This window comes from Meleagris gallopavo, chromosome 11, assembly GCF_000146605.3.
Source record: "Meleagris gallopavo isolate NT-WF06-2002-E0010 breed Aviagen turkey brand Nicholas breeding stock chromosome 11, Turkey_5.1, whole genome shotgun sequence".
NCBI lineage: Eukaryota > Metazoa > Chordata > Aves > Galliformes > Phasianidae > Meleagris > Meleagris gallopavo.
Window position 1 is genome coordinate 17,675,928 of NC_015021.2, and position 18,646 is coordinate 17,694,573.

The window sequence follows — 18,646 nt, forward strand, 5'->3', positions numbered from 1 at the left end:
TGAAAACCACGGTATTAGTGCTAAGTGTTCAGGGCTTTAGCTTTCCCATCAGAAGTCTAAGTTTTTCTCTTTGTTAGTCTTTAGCCAAACAAAACATTAAGAGTGCAAAGTCTTTGTGTCTAATGTCCCCAGTCAGGTAGTTTTGTGCCTGGCAGTTGTTAAAATGCAGTAAGTAGACAAGAAGAAACTATAAATGGGGTGAATCAGCTCATTTCTATTGATGCCAGCAGAAATAAGTTGAGTTACGCTAGCTGGAGATCAACAGCAGGCTCTGTAGCACAGTTCTTTCACTTGCCTATTGGGCTCAGCCAGCCAGAACCAGTAACTGGCTTATTCCCTGCAGCTCCCACCTCTTTGAACCCAGGTGCCAGGGATGGATACAAAACTGTGTTAGGGCACAGCCTTCTCTGCACAGCGAGGCAAATTGTATGGTTCAGAGCTGCTATCTGAGGCAGCCAGCATGCTAGATGAACTGCCCAGTGATACCCGTGAGCAGAAATCCCATTTACCAGCTGTGCTTCGCAGAGAAGTGGCACTGATGTTTGACCCCTGGCTTGAAAACTCAGGGGGACAAGGAAGCATCTGTGTCTTTCCTTCCAAAGTGCTTGGCACCCTCACAAGTCTTGATGAAGATGGAGTCCCCAGCAGAAGTATGTTTTACCTGGGAAGCCAGAAGAGCTGTGAACCACTCAGCAGGAACCATTTGGGCTAAGGAGAGGGATGAGGTTATGTACTTAGACAGCTCCAGCCAGTCCCCCATGCCCATATCTCTGTGTGTGCAACTGCTCCCTTCTCTGTTCTGAAGGCTAATCTGTACTTCCAGACGTTTGCAGTCAATATTCTTATCTGCCTAGGGGGTGTTAATCTGTATTTCAGAAAGGGATGAGTGGGAAGACAGTCTTGTTGAAAACAGGGCACTGTGCAGAAGGCAGTTTAAGGCTAATTGGCTGGAAAAAGCACTGCACCGGTCCTTCAGAGCATCTCTTTTTAGGGTTATTGTATGACTTTCCAACACAAGCTCCCTTTCTCCAGCCAGGAACTTTGTCAGACTAAATTTGATGATGTTGAGCATCTGTTCCACGCTCATGAGTATCCAGCAGCTCACGCTGAGCTTCCAGATTAATGAAAATCCAGATGATGTGCCCACTTCAGCTGTGCATTGCATGAGCACTGTGCCCAAGTATACATCACATGTATGCTGGCAGCAGTGCCGGGAGGCTGAATCCGGTCTTTGATCTGAGAACTGTTTCTATGAATGTTGTTGGTATAAAAATTACTGATTGTTCTTTAGATACTAGTGGAATTTTCAAGACAAACAGGGAGGCCCGTGTGCATTTTAAGTACTTCTCAAGGAGAACAACAGTTTAGCAGAGGTAGGGAAAGATACAGGAATACATAATTAGGTTCAGGTATCTTACTGTATTTTTTGGATCTTGCCTTTTTTGGATCTGCCCAATGCTGGTCTGACTCATCTCTTAAGTGCTTCTTCTCATAGGAGATCAGTGACTTATCTTCTGCTGGACTGACTGGCAGCGTAAGGAAGGTTACCTGCCAAGCAAAACCAGTTATTCAGCCCTTGCCGGTCCTGAATAGAGCTCTGTAGTTCATACAGGGTTACAGAAGGAATTAAAATAAGCCACCAGAACAGCAGACATGCTGGTTTTTCAATCACCGCACCAGGCCAGGGCAGATATGTTCAGCTCACTGCATCTGTAGTGCTGGAACACAGTGCCAGAAAATCTCTTCATGACATTTTTGACAGAGCTAAGTGTTACCAAGATATTTTAATAGTTATCTTTGTAATTAGCCGTTTAAAATTCATTTACTGAAAATGAAAGAGGCTGGACTCCTCATGTCTTCCTTGCTCCTATCTTTGCTTGAGTTCACCACAGAGATCTTAGTGAAAAGTCCATAAAGAACCAAAAAAGTGCATATTTGAAAAAGCAATTCAAGCATATGTACAATGTTCCTGGCTACATGTAATTGCAGGCAAGTACTGACATTTCTGCAGTTCTGGACAAATGTATTTATTTGTTACCTTATTAACCCACCTGTTCTCTTCAACATGTGTCTCTCCTCTCATTTTCTAATATTCCCCGAGTATTATTTACCTGATTTGCGGAATATGCCTATGACAATGATCAAATCAATGACACCACAGTGTTATAAAGAACTAGATGGGGTGTTACAGTGCTTTTTTGGAAGGGCAGAATTTTCCTTTCTTACTGGCTGTAGTTCCTCAAGTCAGCAGTGCTACGAGAACTGTACTCTCTTCTCTATTCCATTGCCAATTCTGAGATATTCTGAGACAAATATTCACCATTCTTTACTGCTCTGTGTATTCCTTCACTCCACAGAGAAATGATTTTATTAATTTAAATAGAAAGAAATATTTACAAAAATGACCCAAAGTCTAATATATACCTGTTGGTACTGACTAAATCCTTATCCTGCGAGAGCATTGTCAAGGCACCTATTGATTGTTCCTGAGTAAACATCTTGTTGAAGTGGCACAGTCTGTGAAATTGAATTACATAAATTTTAATGTTTACAGTAAAAGTTCATCAGAACTAGTACAGAAACTTCTCTACTTAACTGGAGGCTGACTCAGTTTATGAAACGGAGCGATTTATCTCCCGATGGATCATGATACAGGTATCCAAATGAGCCACTGGTAATAAATATGGTATTTTCTCTGTAGTGATCTGAACAGTGAATAAAGAATTAATTTGCGTTTATTTTCAAAAACTGGGAGAAAACATGGTGAGTTCCCAAGGGTGCAAGAGGACTTGTTTGTATTTATAAGTAAGTCAACATCAAGCTGATGTGATTAAACAGTTACTCTGTCAGTGACTTGGCCCTGTTTTTTTCTCCATCTGGTAGGCAGGCAGGCAGATTAAATTTATGCTGCGTGTTTATTTTCTTGAAGTAAAATGAGTTTTGTTTGTATTTCTAGGCACTATGATGTGGTAACAAACATACCAAATATATTAACTTTTTTAAAAAATGAGGATTTAGACAAAAAAAGAAGACATGCCTCCCAAGGCACTATACTTTATTTAAAGGAAATGGAAATACACCATTTTTTAAAAAATGTTCATTTACAGACTTTAAAGAAAATTAAATTTATAGTTTAGCCTCTGAGTTCTGGAACACCAGTTGTTTCCTGAAAGTGACTTTGTAATGAGTTTTGGGAAATCATTTTAGTATTGACTTGGGTCGTAATGGTTGGCTGTTGCTTTTTTGAATAAGATTAATTAAATTACTCTGAACGAGCTCCAAGTCCATGTCCTTCTCTGAGGCCAATTGTGAATATGACCATAATAAGCTCCTAAAACATTTCAGAAAGTAACTAATCTCCAAACCTGGAAGTATGTCAGTGTGGTCTTGTAAGAATAATGAACTGCATTTGATTAATTGTTTCAAGATACATCACTTTGTTTTGTACCTTGCACTTTCCTCAGTTGTAAGAAGCAAGGGTTATTTGGTTGGTTAATTTTCTGTACAACAAGAGGTAATTTTGATTATGTCTTAAAGAAAGAGCTAGATAAGAAGAAAGTGCGTAGGCACAAATAAGGATTGGCAGTTGTACTTCTGATTTCAACTCTGAAATGTAGGACTCCTCTAGTTATTTCTTCATACTCTGGTAAGCTCAAATGAAACAAGGGCCACATTTATCAGGCTCTATGAAAACATATGGAAGTGAATGCTCTTAATTTACAGAAACTTTGAAAATCAACGCCAAATATGCAGAGATTCCATAAACAGAGAGGTGAAAGGACTTATCCAAAGCTGCTTTATGTGCCTGGGCTGACGACAGTCGACAACCAGGTCTTCAGAGCTCCATGCCAGTGTCCAATCCAGTGAGCACTGCTGCTGCTTGGTAAGCTGGTCTGAGATATCTCCCCAAATGCTGCTCTGATTTTCCACAGAAATTGTATGTACTTCGAAAAATAAAATTAAAAACCACTAAGACATACCCCAAGGAAAGCCACCAAAACATGATTGGTGTATGTCTCCCATAGAACCACGGGCAAGGTAGACACCAAGAACCGGTGAAAGAATAGAAGCAAAAGGAAAGAAAGCAGCAGAAGTTTGTGGAGTAATTTAGGATGAGCAGCTGCACAAAGTGTCTTAACAGTGACAGACCATCTGCAGTCCCAGTAAAGAGAAAGATCAACAGCTTGTGTGGTACGAGCTTCCAAAGGAGAGTCTGCTGCACTTCTCACATCTCCTGTGAGTTCTGCTCTGAGATAAAGTAGGTGAGCTGGGGAGCACAGCACTCCTGATAAAATTTGGTTCTGTAAGGATGGAGGTTGCTAGGGAGCAAAGCCCTCTTATGCTGTAAAGAAGGATTTCTATTTTCTTGGCGTTAGTTTCCTTGCTAGGAAGTCCTGCTCTAATTCTTCAGGCCATAAGATCTGGGCAAGGCTGGTTTGACGAGCAGATGAGGGTGGCTGGCAAAGGCTGTGAATTTTTCTTCTTCCTTGTTCTGAAGTGTCCTTAACTCCTGCTGACAAGAGTAATATGGGGACTTGGAGGTCTTAAATAAACAGGAATCCTGCAGGGTACAGGTTAAACTAACACTGAAAGAGCCAGTAGCTGCAACGTTCTGTAATTATTTCCATGATCCCAGTGCTCTCTTGCTCAAGGCGAAAAGATTTGGGTACCAACTTCTGGAGTGAAATGTCAGCATTCCCTGCAGCCTCTGCTCTACCGGTGTTCCTTTGAGATCTTTAGAAAGAAAACTACCTTGCTCCTCAAACTGATCAAAGCACGATGGATGATTTGGTTGAGTAAATGCTGTAAGAAATGGCAACCTGTGTCAAAGTTTTTTTAATTATTATTTAATTTATATATTTGTTCTGTTTTGAGCTCTAATACTATTTTTATCTACTACTTTTATTTCTCTTCAATTCCTGGTATCGTTGAGCTTCGAAAAAGAAGGAGAGTTTTCCTGGTAAATGTACTGGTTTACTTTGTATTAATTTGAATACATTACAGATAAACTGAATTTGTTACTAGCCCACAAACATGGTGGATATGAATGCTCACTTCTCACTGGTTTTCTTCATGGAATTTTAAACGTGTTTTACTATAAATGGAATCACAGTTAAAGGAGTAATTAGTATTTCTGTCTGTTGAAAATAATATTTTAATTAGCTGTAGTTAATCCTAAAAATTGGAGAATACTCCTTCACGTATTAACATGTTATTTTATATGTTATATTTAAATACCTAAAATCACATTATTCTCCAATAATCCCTGCCTGGTGAGATGGCATTCAAGCTCTGAGTGGTACTGACACTTCTTACACCTTTAAGAATAGAAAACAAAGCAGTCTCTTGAGCTCTTAATTTATCAGCCAGTATCTCATTACATGTAATCTGACTTGTTTTATTTTTAGCAAAGGAAGTAGGACAGCACTTTACCTGAAAAGCTGATTTCCTAAATGACTGATATAGAAGCAGGTAAGCATAAAAGAATACTGGACGCAGGACTCGAACATCCAGTAGACCAAGAGAAAGAAGTTAAAACCCTTGCAAATACTGGGCCAAATACAGCCGTATCACAGGCTAAGTCAAGTCTACAGGTGCCACTGGATACGGCTAAGAAGAAAATGAGCTTCAGTCACTGTGCCTTTCCTCTGTTCTATGAAAGGGCAGAGGTTCTGGCAGACAGAACTTAGCAGATTCAAGAGGGCGAGTTTGACAACAATTCACAGTGAATAGACACGCATTAAAGCAAAAAAAAATCTGTTTGCTTTAGGTAAAGTATGGACAGTTTCACTGCTAGTGCTGAGGACAAATCGTATTCAGAAAATAGCCTCATTTTCTTTGCCTTGTGTCTTGTGCAGAGGCTGTTGCTGTACATTGACTGTGAAGTTTATGGCTATGGGGATTTTAGAACTATAAGCATCTCTGACAACCCAGTTGCATTGTTGTTTTCTCTATTTCAACAGCAGATCTTTTTCAGTAGGCGATGTGAAAAGAATTGTTTTCAATTATTCTTGGCTACATTTTTTCCTACAGATTCTGACTTAATTAGACTCATTAACAAGACCAAGTAACATATTGTCTGTGGGAAAAGATTTCAGATGAGAGAAAGCTGTTATACCATTTTATTCAAATCCTTCTGCCAGGAGAAAGAAACTTGACCAAAACAAGGAGGCTTCCAAGAAGTGGCTGCATTGCTCCTAAAGCTGCTTTTGGAGAGAACAGGGTTTATTTTTGCCAAAAAAATGTAATTGTTTTGGTTAAAAATATCTGCTTAGCTTTCTAAAATGTATTTTGTCCACAAATATTGCTACTGGTAGGTCTACTCACAGTGATACCGCTAGGAAAGATAGATGCTTCAAGATAATTCTTCAGATTTTTTTGTTGTTGTTAGTGGGGACCCATATGTATGTAGAGATAATGCACTGGGCAGCATCCTGTCCTCAGAGACTGTGCCAGCTGGGGAGGCCACCCAGCTCTGTCACAGTGGGGAGAAAACAGAAAAGCAAAAAGAACAGAGGAGAGAAAAAAGGATAGATGTAGAAAATTAATGCTTGGGAGAGGGATTTCTAGTTCTTTAAGGGATTTACAGCACACAGTCTATGGAAAATTTTCATCCACATCCAGATTGGTCAGAAATTTCTTTCAGGAACTGCCATCGCTAACCCTGAAGCAGCTGACAGTAGCAGTAGCCTCTTCTCCCAGGCAACAAACAGGACCTGAGGAAATGGCCACAAGCTGTACCAGAGGAGGTTTAGGTTAGACATAAGGTAAACTTTTTCTCTCAGAGAGTGGTCAGGCACTGGAATGGCTGCCCAGGGAGGTGGCGGACGCACCGTCCCTGGCAGTGTTCAAGAGGCGTCTGGGTGAGGAGCTACGAGACATGGCTTAGTAGCTTGTGGTAGAAATGGTGATGGGAGGATGGTTGGACTAGATGATCTTATAGATTCTTTCCAACCTTGTGATTCTATGATTCTATGATCATTGGCACATGCCCTTACTGCACAGGGGAGCCCTCCAACCTTTCAGTCACACTTAATATTTTGTCTGTCCCTCTATTCAATAACCAAAAAAAGTGAAGTTGAAGTATTTTTAGAATTGAAAATGTTTGTGAATTTTCAACTTCATACTTTCTGAAAATCAGTGGTATCTCCTTTCCCTTCCTCTATTGCAGACAGTGGAATGTAGAGGACAGTAGCAGCCTTCATGTACCAATGGGCTGTGGCTGTTGGTGCCCATCCAGTTCTTTGGATGTATTATATATGAGATTGCTGTTAACATATAGGCAGGTGAGATTTCTGCTTCTGTCATCTCAGAACATCCTCTTTTTTTCTGTCATCTCAACATCTTCTTTGCATGTCATCTCACTGAATTCTGACCAGCTTTCCAATTTATAAGGACCATTTAGAATCTTAATTCTGGCTTTGTGAATGCTGATACACTTCATAGCTTAATGTGCACTGCAATTTATACATGAGTACAGTCTTACATGATTTAAGTTAATGAAAGAACTGACAGAACTCTGTCTGAAAGACCTTCCTACTTTTAGAACTGAGTATTAAATTTCTTAGGAAAGTATATTTGCAGACACCTTGGTAATAGTGTTGATTAGTCCTAGTACGTATTTCCTCAGCTTGCTTGTATGATTTTTATGCAGCTTTACTGGGGCAAATATAGATGCCCCCTTCTGCTTCACATATCCACTAGGCAATTATTCAGCCAAAGAACATATTGAGTGTTTTTTTTAACTTTTCCTCCAGGTGCTGTGGAGAAAAGCACTTTAACAAAATCAAACTGTATTTTATTTCCGAAGTTTTCTATCTAATTTCTGCGCCATGGCTGCAGCCAAGGCTTGAGGATTTTATTATTGTGCCAGTGTGATTGTAGATAGGAACAAGACAATTTTTCAAAGCAGGTATAATCAGCCACAGAATAGGTTTAATGCAGGCTTCATTCAAGTTGGTTTTCTGAGAATTAATTTATATTTTGTACATTAGAGTGTCTTACCTGAACAGGTATTTTTGTTATGATTTTTAATACAGTAATTTGATGACATCATAAGGATTTACTTTGGAATTATATTTTTGCATATAGGTGAGGTATCATTCTACAAGCCTAAAATTTCTCCTCCATAATTTTTCATGCAGGAGAGCTAAAAATAATGTGAATTCACACAGCAATGGGGTCTTTGGGTCTCTTCACTCTCTGCCTCATGACTCCTAATGAAAAATTTTCAGTGGAAAATCTGTGAAGAAAGGAGAAGAGTATGGGTCTATTTAAGAAGTAAGAATTTCATTACGAAACAAATTCTGGATTCCATTCACTGTGTTGAAGTTTCTTTTGTCCTTTCCATGTTAATTTATATTCCACTCTGTCCTAGATACTATAGAGTTCTTACCCTAAAACTGCTTTCAAAAATACAGAACATTGTTTGGGGGAAGATTTTTGTTCTTCTTTTCTGCTGAATGTATGATGAGAAACTTGAATAACCCCTAAAGGAAATGCATTTAAAGAGAACTGTTTTTAAGGTGAGGAGGACAAGCACTGGAGCAGCTGCTGAGTCATCTCCTCCTCCCAGGAAGGCATCTTCAGTAAACCAGAAAGCATGTCAAAGTCAAACCAGTGCTTTACTGGCATAGCAAATCTATCTGGGATATCATCAGATGGCTTCCTGACAAATCTCTGGGGGGAAGACAAGACAATTAAGGAACTGACTGTAGAATGTGAGCTGTTATCTTGCGTACTGAGCTCAGCGGAGCAGGCAACTTGTAAAAGTCACCGCCAAACCAGATATTTACTGGTTTGAACTGACACACTCTAACTTTTCCATAAGTAGTGAGAAAATATTCCCTATCACTTGAGACATTTTAAACTGCAGCAGATTGAACGCAGCTTGAAAGAAATGTTCTCTTGAGCTGATTGCTCTTATGGCAGCTAGGGGAGTGATGAGATGATGTTCTTTGTTTTGTCTTCCTTCCCTCTTCCTTTCAGCTTCTGTCCTGTACTTTCCTGCCACCACCTCCAAACTGCTGCTGTTTTTTCTACAATTAAATTTGTTTCCTTAGCACTATAAGGAAAGCAGGCAACTTTTATATAATACCATGTACATGGAGAATAGGAAAACATAGTGGCCAGAGTACAAAACATTCAGAATATTTTTAAAAGCAAATATTGACTTTTTTCCCTTCTTGCTCACCAGCTGCAGAGTTTACTGTGAGAGAAATCAATCAGAGACTCATTCCCAAACTGTCCAGATGAAAAAGAAAGACCTGTAGGCTACTTTGCTTATTGCCCTAGCTGTCTGGAATTGCTTTGTGCCATATATTTAAGTACTATATTCAGGCTAATTTGCCATAACTTTTCACCAGAAAGCTATCCCATACCATGATAAATCTTCCAACCAATCCTGTCCTTGAAAACTCATTCCACGTTTTCATTTGTCCATTTTCATTCAGAGCGAGAGATGCTGCCTGAAATATTCAGAAGTTGAGGACCTCAAGCAGGCTCCAGAGAATGCTGTCCAGGCTTTCCCTCTCTGTTCCTTTGTTCTGTGAAGGATCTGGCACTGTGATAAAAATTCCAGACAGGCAAGCAAAACCAATCCGTATGACAGGACTATCTCCTGCTTTCATCTCCTGGAGATAAAGACAGACTTTCTTACCTCTAAGTTAGGAAAGAATTATCTAACAAGCATGAAAGGAGAAATGTCTTGGAACACCGCTGGTCCTACCATACTGAATTAAAGCCTTTATTGAATACACTGAAGAAACAGAATTTTAAAATAATAATTTCACAAGTATAGTCTATTCAGGTGAATAGGCCTGCTCTCGGGCCAAGAGGACCCCGAAATAATTCAGACCTCATTCTGCAGCACAGAATCCAGCACAGTCTCGTTCACCCCCATCTCCCTCTTAGCTGTGCCTGCAAAGTGTCACTGCACAGGGCACAATGACTTATGAATTGTGAATATGTTCATATCTTGATTTTGTAAATGCTCAGTCACTTCTTTGACCTTGCCCATGACACATCACTTGGCCCGTTAAAAACAATGGGAAGTTCTCTGTCATTTATAAAAGAGCAGATGCAGATGTGAGATAAAATGAAATTCAGATTCAAAGCCATTCAGAAGCTTGAAAGTTCTAGGTTGGAAGCTATTTTGGAACTTCTTTCAGTTCGGCTTTAGCTCTGAATTGAAATTACAATGCTTTGCTTTCTCATCTAGATACGTGAGATAGCTTTAATGTGGTTTGTCAGATAATTTTCAAATAGTGCTGCCTCGATACAGGAACTGAGTCCTGCCTTTACACCTTTTAGTCAGAACCCTTGTAAATGTCACTAAAAATATTAAAAAACACTACTATTTCCATAAGTGATTATGAAGGTGTGCTGCACTGGAAAAACAGTACTCTTTCAGCTGTATGCATTATCAGTTTTGAGCTCTGCAAAGTAAATTCTTGGTTATCTCTGTTTATTCCACACAAGCATGGTATTAATAGCCTGGAGCAATCTCTGCGTGCCCTTTCAATCAGAAAAATGTCCTGATTTGTATACTTACTTATGTAGCATAGGCCAAGCTGAAGTGCAAATTTATTTCCTAAGGAAAAGAAATTTAATGTAAAAGGTGATCTGCAAAAGTTTCGGTTTTAGTTACCTTGGATAAGCACCAAGAAATGTAGCTGCTTATTCAAACAGGTCTTAGCTGAGAGCTGCAAAGTCAAGGATGGCAGGGAGGTAAGCAGACAATATTCTGTTCTCAGATTCCTTTCCTCAAGGTCAGGGTATATGCTAGGATTAAAGTAGGATTACCGCAATAACGATTGAGCCCACACTACCAGAACCCCACTTCACAGTGCCCAGCTTAGAGCCCTCACACTTCTGTTCCTCCTCCACTGAGATTCACCTTTGCAGTCCTCCCTTTCTGATACCCCAATCTCTCCAACTTAAAACCTTCAATTCCTCCTGCACTTCAGCTGCACACTTCATTGCTTGTCTAGAAAACAAACACATAAAAATGTTAAAATATATATTTACTGGTTTGTTTGAGATCATGGCATTCCCAATCTTAATTAGTGTAATTCCGGAGCCTTGAAATGACTGCAAAAAATAGGGGACGCAGTGAGTAAAAAGCATAGTCATCAGTTACTTGTTTGGAGTGCAGAGAGCTACCCACGAAGTACAGTGTGCTGAGAATTGTTTCAAAGATGAAAAAGAGGCCCGTAGAAAAATAGCTATTATCTCAAGTGATCTTCAGCCCAGGGATGTGTTTGTGAAATAACTTTTGGAGACCTTTGGTAATTCAGTACCTCGGCCTCTGGTCAAGGAGGTACGAGATCAGAAAGGAGATGTTCATAAGCCCTTTTGAAATTCCATTCTTCCATAACAGCAGAACATTACAATGTATGCTATATGGCAAACAAAAGATGGATTACTATGTGATGACCTAATGATTATCAGAAGAGGGGAAAAAGCATTGCACCATCTCTCCGTAAGTTTCGTTTATCCATGAAATAATAATTGCTTCCATATTTGCATTTCCATTATACAGAAAGCCTACCTTCTGACATACCAGCACAATGGTACTGTTTTATTTATTTAGGCTGGATGGTTTGCTTTTCACAGTATGACCAGCTGGTAGAAAAATAGGATTCAATAATGCAAACGTTTCACAATAAATAAATTGCATTAATACAACAATAAAAAAGCTGTGCTCAGCAGTTTTGGTAGGACAAGGTCTACTCTAGAACAATGTGTACATTTTCTTGACTGTTTCTTATCAGTCACTCTGAGAGCTATGAAGTTACTTTTTTTTTAATATGAAATATTAGAAGATTTCTGTAGAATTTCCACTTACTTACTTAGGATTTTATTTACTTCTCCCCATTGAAAAGAGTTACAGGTTCAGTTGGCTGCTTTCAAGAATAGTTCTGTGGCTCTACTTCTGGCTCATATTCACTGTGTGGGCTCCTCTGTAAAATCTTTCCGTGACTAAGCACCACCGCATAAGGAACAGAACTGCATAGCCATTAACTGAACTTCACAGTCACTGCATCCAGAGATAATCCACACCCACCTTTCCAAACTAACTAAGGAAAGACTCAGAAAGGTTCTTTTAGGATTAGATCTATTGACTTGATTGCCTGACAGATTTAAGATTCCTTGCACAGATTCCCAGCTCCTTGATAGGCTGACATAGAGGATAAATGTTCTTTGCTTCACTGTTTCAAGCTATCAGAGACTGGGCCTCCTTTCCTTCTTCTTTGGTCATCTTGGATTCTAAGATAGCCACAGCCTCAATTTAAAAAGTCCTTTCTGTAGTTTGCTGATTGCTTCCATAGCAAACACTTTGCTTCCACAGCCTAATGTATTCTAAATCTCCATTCAGCACTGTCACCTTTGAAATTGATGTACTGCTACAGAGGAGTTATAAACATTTGACCATAAATGAGACACTTGGTGTCATGACTTTGTGCCTTATGTCATGTGCTATGAATTGACACCTGACATAAAGCGATATGAATTGGCTCTGATTTTGTTCTAATAGTCAGTGGTTTGTCTTATGGCAAGGGAGACTTTCCAAAATACAGTCTTTGACATTGTACCTACCTTCTCTGTCTCTTGTGGTGTCTCATGGAGTACTCTGGACTCATGGCCCAGTGCAGTGCCGCCAGTCACTTCTTGTATTTGGCTGACAATCTGTGCCAACTCATGCCATTCAGTAAGGATCCATCAGATAAGGACAGTGCATTATTTTGCTGGTACAGAAACTTGTTTGGCCACCATAAGACGATATTTTATATATTGCTTAACGAATTATTTTAGTGTTTTGTTTGAGCCTGATAGAAACACTGGACTCTTTTGGTATGAATGGAATATTGTTGTTAAAGGAAAGAATACAGCGAGCTCACATCCTTTTTAGTTTGAAGAGAAACAAAGCAAGAAAAGAAAACGCCTGCTTTTAATGCTGCCTGTTGTCCTCTTTCTCCTTGATTCCTTTGCAACAACTGCAATCTTTTTTTTCTGATCTAGCATTGAAGAAAAAGAAGAGCCTCTTGCATATGGTTGTTTTTCTTCAGCAGTTACTTGACTATTTTTATATTTGTAAAGGGATTTTACAAACTTACATTAACAAGAAAGAATAAAAGCAATCATGTCTTTAACTCTTTGTATCTGTCAGCACTGCAGTTCAGAAGGGACTTGCCTTTCGTATCTCTGAACGTATCTCACCAGTGTTACTGCAACCTGTGGGTCTGTGAGTAGTAAAGTTACAGAAGAAGGTAAGGTGAGATTCTAAGCCTTTATGGCCTTTGATAGGAAATACCATGTACACATATTTACTGTTACATGTTTGTCCCATTTGTTGCTACTTTACTGTCGGTGTTTTAGCTATAATACATATGCACTGTCCCAAAAGAAGGTATAGGTATTAATATATCATGTATATATATTACAGTATTTTATTTTAGGGTTTGTGCTGAAGTCTTTTTTCTATATAATACTTGACACAATGTAACCAATCAAGTATTGTTTCAAACTACTTATGTCTCTTTTTAAAGAATATATTTCTTCATGCTTACATAAGCACAGAGCACGAAGCCAGAACAAAAATCCGTAGCAGAAAGTGATGCAAGGCATTTTTCTATTTTATCCCTCAATAAAAATAATGTGCACACTTACTTTCTAAACGCACTCATTTCTACAGTGCACAGATAGTGACAAGCTCCCATTGTTCTTTCTTTACAGATATGATTTACACAAGGTAGACCCAGAGCAAAATAAATACATAAAATGAAGATACTGTTGCTATATTTGTATTTATCATTAACAAGACAACTGCAGCCTACATTCTCTCTTGATTATAATTAATACAAAATGGTAGGAATTATAACAAACAAAAAATTTTTTGCACATTATGCATGAGATTTGAATTGATTTCATTCTAATCCTCTGTGACATCCACGCAATTGTCAGAAAGCTTAAAGCAATTAAGTATAATAAAGATCTAAATATGTTACATTTCTTTTTCAGCCACTGCTAAATTATAACCTTAAAAATGATGGGATTTCACCAGTGTCAGCGTCTATTGTTCATAAAGGAGTCGGGGAATGTATGCATCCAGTTTTAATTATACATGACCTGTAAGTATTTTTATGTGTATCTGTTGCCTCTTCTGCATAAGGGCAAAATGCAGAATTTCCTCACAATATAGTCTTGAAACACCAGTTAAGCCAAAGCAGAAGGGGTGCTTGACTAGATCCTTCATCCACATCCAGCGCTCCCCAGTTTGGCCTGACTCTCCTTCCATTAAAGCTGCTGGAAGTGTGATAAGCATCCTTAAGTGAGGATCTGACATGCAGTTTTTGAGCAAGAACTTCCTTCAATACAGTAAAATTTCAAAGCATTCACTTAGAAAGTCTGAGGCCTTCAGCAACAAACACTTTTTTCCCTGTCACACCATCCTCCTGCCTAATGACTCCTCTGCTGACAGTAAACTAAATATTGAACACCCCTTCAAGAAATTTGCCTTTTTATTTCTGAGCATTTGAAAGAAATGGATAAAATATCTAATTATTTGAATAATCAAGGGAATGAATATTCGATCACTAACATCAAAGATGCAGACAAAATTCCAGAGCTGAGGTATGTGTTTAATATTGCATTACTCATAACACAAAAATTTATAATTTCCTTGAAAATGTGTTTGTTAAAGATGCTTTACCTCTTGGAACAGTGGAATTGAGAAACGCTGGGAATTTAGCCATATATATTTAATCACCTCAAAACTCTAACAGTGCTAATTGACGAGCTGTTCTATTAAAAAAATCAGTGAATGAGTGAATGATTAAGGAAAATAACCTGAAATTTGGACACAGTTTAGTAATGGTCTGAAGCCCAACTAGGCATGGAGGCTAATATTAATTGCTACAGAAGCATGGAGGATTGTCTTTTGTGAAAGGATTTGAGTGAGAAGTTATCCTTATCCCAACCTGGGAGTTGCTGTTTGCCTTTCTCCCCTGACAACTAGAAGTCATGCTAGTTTAGTCCTAATCCCTCATTCCTGTCTCATTCCTCAGGGCCCAGCATTACATCTAGCTCTGATCATGAGCAAATACACTTTGACTTTGACATGACTAATACTCAAACTAGCACTAGATGGAAAAGAAGACAAGCAGTTTTTTCATGAGTTTCAAACACACCTTAAGCACTCTGGGATCTTCCATCCAGATAACTTTACAAACCTTGTGTGTTTACCTACCTTGACAGTTGTTCAGATGTCATGCTATTTTGGTTTTAGATTATTTAAATTAACACCTACTCTCCCACAAAAGACAGGTGATTGCAAAGGCAGAAAAGTCACCTAATGAAGCCTGAACTGATCTAAGAACATGGGTTGGCTCCATTCCCTGGAGTAAAACCTCAATAGAGAAGATCAAACGTGAGATTCACCTACTTCTGAGCACAGATGTGTTTCAGGACAAAGTTTGACACGCAGGCCCCTCTCCTCAAGCAGAACGGTACACGACAAATGTATCACTGCACAGCGACATCCAAGCAGCATGCCACAAGGTCAGAGCCTGGTTCATAGCTCACTCTATTATCTGGCTAATCCATTCCTTATTAATTTTACTACATGTATTTCCTACTGATTATATATCTTGTCATGCATCTCCAACTGACTTTTAATCTCCATGATTTAATCACCATTATGGAATCACTGGGTATGACCAAGTTTTACTTATTAGCAAAAACATTATGTATTTTTTAGCGTTCTACTTGGAATTTTTCCAACCCGAACATCCTCACTGCGCTGTCTCTCCGGTGTCTGTGTCACCTCCACTACTCTAATGGACTGCAGACATTCTGCTCGTCAATCTACATACCATCACTTCTGGTGCAAAGCAATCATATTTAGGCTTTCTGAAAGCAATATAACAATATTTCAGTCTATAAACCAGTTCAGATTCTCAGATAGAAAATACATCTAGTCAGTTGTGTTTACATAAAGACTTTACAGGGTATGTATTCACAATACTCTACTTAGTATATATGCTTAGTATACTTAGAGTATACTTAGTAGAGTTGATTACAAAATAAGAAAAATACAATTTATTACTGATTCTGAGTTCAGACTCTAGACGCCTTTTTTAACGGTTATATATTACAAAAAGCTCGCCCTTGGATTTCCTGCTTGCTGGAAAACCTGATTCGATATATTTTTTTCTTTTTAATCAGAGAACAAAGAGTTGTCTCAAACTAAAAAGAAACCAAAACAAAAAAATATTTTTTCTTAAAAATGACTTTTCTTTAATTTGATCAAGAAAATATTAACTACAGCAGATATCCATAGCCCTCTTGAACAGGTATAACTTCCTAAGGCTTCTAGAAACGCAAAGCTAGACAGAGAAAGTGAGCTAATAACCTCATTATTATTAATAAAATTATCCTGATGATACATAGCAGTATCATTTGGTTACCATCACCACCCTCTAACCCTACCCAAAACTGAAACAGAAAGAAAAAAATATCCCACCTGTTACGTTAATCTAGTTGGCAACTAAAAGACTGAAATATTGTAGGTTTTTCCATCTCTGTGATTATATCTGTAGCAAATAAACGATTCGAGTGCAAGGACAAAGAGATTTTAAAGGAAGATTATTTACTCAAAGAGCTTTCCAATTTCCTGATGGTAGAATTCACTGGGAAAAAAAAACAACACAACTTACACCTGAGGAACTTTAGGTGAAACTGCAGATAGCCACTAGAGAGAAAAAGCTTCTTTAAAAACCAGTAACACCGCTATTATTGCAATTCTGACTGTCAAGCAATTATTGCAAATTGTTCTTGTACCTGGACCTCCACTTGCAGATCACAGACTGACTATAAGAAGAAATTATCCCTTAAAAAGAAGGAGCCCCAGAGGAGTAGCAAAGACCAGCATAAAATAAGCCACAAAAATCCTAACCGTAGCATTTGAAGCACTAACATACAAAAACGAAATTCAAGATCACTTTTACATATAACTTGGCCAAAACCTGAAGCAGGGAAAGCAGCCAGCAGACATTTGAAGGATGTGTTTGCATGGGAAATTCTTAGGGCTGAAATACACAGAAAAGAACTATTAAGGGGTGGTTAAATAGGACTGATGAAATCAAAGGAAAATAAAAGAAAATGATTTGACAGCAAGTGCGTGCCATATGGTTGCTATGCTGTATTTTCCCATGGGAAACAGTCAAATGTGTTTCACTGGAAACGTTAAAAAACAACGCAGGCTGGACAGAAGCACAGAGGCAGAGGGAGTGCAGCAGTCAGAGATGGGACTGGAGAGCATTTCCACTCCTGAATTACCTGTTTCCTGGCTGCCATTTCACTGTGATTCTTTGTTTTTCCTTCTGGAACCTTTAACCTCCCACACAACAATCCCAATGGTCAACATTTGCCATGCATGAAGACCTGCTTACAGGACTCATTCTATCATACCTACAAGTCAGTCTCTTCAACACTGACCTTTATGTTCAGACTCCTGCCTCTGCAAAGAACCAGCACCTGTGGTCACATTTTGCTGTCACAAAGGAGAGAGCTAAAAATGTACTGCTCCTCAGAGCCAGAAGTGCTTCAAAGCCTTTCCTATGGCTCCCAGCCTCTCCATTTTGTAGAAAAAAAACCACTGCTTAATGAACCTGGGCTTGGAGCTGCGTTTCCAGATGCAGAGGTGTTTTTCACAAGATGGATACCTCAATTTCCAAAAAATTGCAGGATTTTTCTTTTATCAACAGAAGCCTACTTTGTCTGACTAAGTCTGACCACTGTGTTTGCTGCCTAGTTTCTAAGCCTGTAACAGGGGTTAAACATTGGTTTGATATATGAAAAAAAGGCTGAGGATCCACTTGGAGCCCGTCACCCTATGCTGTCTTGCAAACCAGCAGGCAGACAGTGTTCCTACTGCAGTGAGCCCCCTGGCCTCTCCTCCCCCTAGCAACAACAGTGAAGAATTGGGGGGGAGCAGGGCAGTGGCAAAAGCAGTGTAACTCTCTCCCAGAAAGGCATCAAGGTGTTATTCACCAGACAGTGGTGGATCCCCTGACTGCTCTGTGAGAGAAGGAGTGAAAATAAGTACTGGCTCGGCGAAGTGGGCATTCCCCGTCCTGACCATCCTTGCTTCCCCAGGTGCTTCTACAAAATAGGTTTGAGGCCCTGGAGCTCGAGAGAGAGGTAAAGGAGGGCATGGAGGGAGGTCCACCCATGAGGTTGCCTCGGATGAAGCGGTCAACCCCACACCTCAAAGACTGCCTCCACCCAGAAGGACAGAAGGGTGACTGTCATAGGCAGCTCCCTTCTGAGAGGAACGAAGGGCTTGTATGTCAGTCTGACCCTACCCGTAGGGAGGTGTGCTGCCTCCTTGGGGCATGGGTCAGGGACATTTCTAGGAAACTTCCTGGACTGATTCACCCTTCTGGTTATTACCCCTTAAGGAGAGAAGATTTAGATTGGATATCAGTGAGAAGTTCTTTACTATGAGAGTGGTGAGATGCTGGAATAGCTGCTCAGAGAGGTTGTGGATGCCTCGTCCCTGGACGTGTTCAAGGCTAGGTTGGATGTGTCCCTAGGCAGCTTGGTCTGGTATTAAATGGGGAGGTTGGTGGCCCTGCCTGTG

The 18,646-nt window shown here is 39.4% G+C and overlaps 1 long non-coding RNA gene across 5 annotated transcripts in view; it reads left to right on the top strand.

Moving 5' to 3' along the window:
* The window catches only part of LOC104912692, a 76,433-nt gene that overhangs the window by 51,703 nt on the left and 6,084 nt on the right, over positions 1-18,646 (top strand). For 3 of the 5 annotated variants that reach the window (XR_004160985.1, XR_004160982.1, XR_004160981.1), the window contains 3 exons: positions 13,172-13,271; positions 14,023-14,132; positions 15,324-16,581. This is a non-coding gene — a long non-coding RNA (uncharacterized LOC104912692). Of the gene's footprint in view, positions 1-13,171; positions 13,272-14,022; positions 14,133-15,323; positions 16,582-18,646 lie in introns of those variants that run through there. The other 2 variants (XR_004160983.1, XR_004160984.1) reach the window with 2 other exon arrangements.